Source organism: Amyelois transitella, chromosome 26, assembly GCF_032362555.1.
Source record: "Amyelois transitella isolate CPQ chromosome 26, ilAmyTran1.1, whole genome shotgun sequence".
Classification (NCBI taxonomy): Eukaryota; Metazoa; Arthropoda; class Insecta; order Lepidoptera; family Pyralidae; genus Amyelois; species Amyelois transitella.
In genome coordinates this window covers 519,547-521,125 of record NC_083529.1, presented here as the reverse complement: position 1 = coordinate 521,125, position 1,579 = coordinate 519,547, and the positions used below count along the sequence as shown (strand labels likewise).

Here is a 1,579-nt window from a genome sequence, read left to right as displayed (position 1 = left end):
TCAGTCTTTTCAAGACTGTTGGCTCTGTCTACCCCGCAAGGGATATAGACGTGACTATATGTATGTATGTATGATTATATCATCATACTCCGGGCTTCACTGTAGAGAGGTGAAGACTAACTCTATGAGGCTTACCACGACGTCATATAGCAGGACCGTTCATCAATAGCAATAACCGTTCATCATTCAGCGTAAACCGTTCACGTTATAAGATGTCATGGTACGAGTTTTGAGCAGGCCTGCTATTGAACTGCCTTAATAATTGAGCGGTTCTATAAGACGTGGTAGGCATCCAGGAGTCTGGAAAGCGCGTATCACCATTACACAGCTTGAAACGCGAGATGCTGTTTTTATCGCGCGAAAAGCTGTCGCTGTTTCGCTTTTTATTATGACGTGAAACGGGATAGCGATAGTTTTCGCTCGATAAAAACGGAGTCGCGCGTGCCTGACCTATGCCACTGGATGGTTAATTTGACAAAATATTCGTATTGAAATAATTAGTTTTACATTAATTCATGTTTTTTTAGTGTAGACAATGTGAATTCGGAAAAACACAATTTAAATTTAAGAGATCTATATTTGTAAATTGATGTCAGGTGAAAATGCTGCAGTGTAGTTTGTTCCGCCGCTTCTTTTACACATGCGCTTTGGAAGCGGCAGTAGTTATAATAAGATTTAAGTGATGTGACGTCAATTAGTGATACCTTGTGTCCAATTTTGAAAATAAATCTATTCTATTCTTAATTAAAAAGGTTGATGATAGGGGTAGACGTAATACATTTTATTTGAAAACATTTTCATTTTCATTGAAATATGGAAAGTATGTAGAGACGAATTTCGTCAACCACGCAATCGCCTCGGTAGCGCAGTAGGCAGCGCGTAAGTCTCATAATCTTAAGGTCGTGAGTTCGATCCTCACCCGGGGCATAATTTTTTTTAATATTTATTTATTTTTTGTCCAGGATTTTATCACTACACATTGATTTGATAATTATTCATGATTATTTTTAATTTAATTTAAAAATTGTTGCTATTTTTTGTAAAAGCTACCTACTATAGATGCATCTATTTCAAGAAAAGCGAAATTCGGATTAGGAAGAATTTGGTACCTGTTCACACATAGCTAAAGCACAAAACTAAACTTGACATTTCATATAGTCACGTCTATATACTTCGCGGGGTAGACAGAGCCAAAGGTCTTGAAGAGACTGGTAGGCCACGTTCAGCTGTTTGGCTTTATGATAGAATTGAGATTCAAATAGAGACAACTTGCTAGCCCATCGCCTAAAACAAGAAACTCACGTTTAAAAGCTTATTCCTTAGTCGCCTCTTACGAAATCCATGACCTGACATTTTACATATACATAGTGTGAAGCACGGAAAAGGCCATATATTTTCACGTGGAATGAGTCGCGGGCTAAAACTCAAGTCAACTGTAAATTTATAGAACAAAATTTTCCGGAAGTGAGCCTATACGGTAATCTGTAGTACTTTATCTCGACTCGCGATTGTAAGGTCATGACCGCGAATCGAGTGCGGGCCGTGACCTCTCGTGGCATTGGCGTGCAAAACATGGCAT

General features: G+C 38.5%; 1 non-coding gene across 1 annotated transcript; it reads left to right on the top strand.

Annotated features, from left to right (window-relative positions):
* Nucleotides 1–854: 854 nt before the first annotated feature.
* On the top strand, nucleotides 855–927 carry Trnam-cau (transfer RNA methionine (anticodon CAU)). Its single transcript has one exon. It is a non-coding gene; the product is annotated as a tRNA-Met (tRNA).
* Nucleotides 928–1,579: the final 652 nt, after the last annotated feature.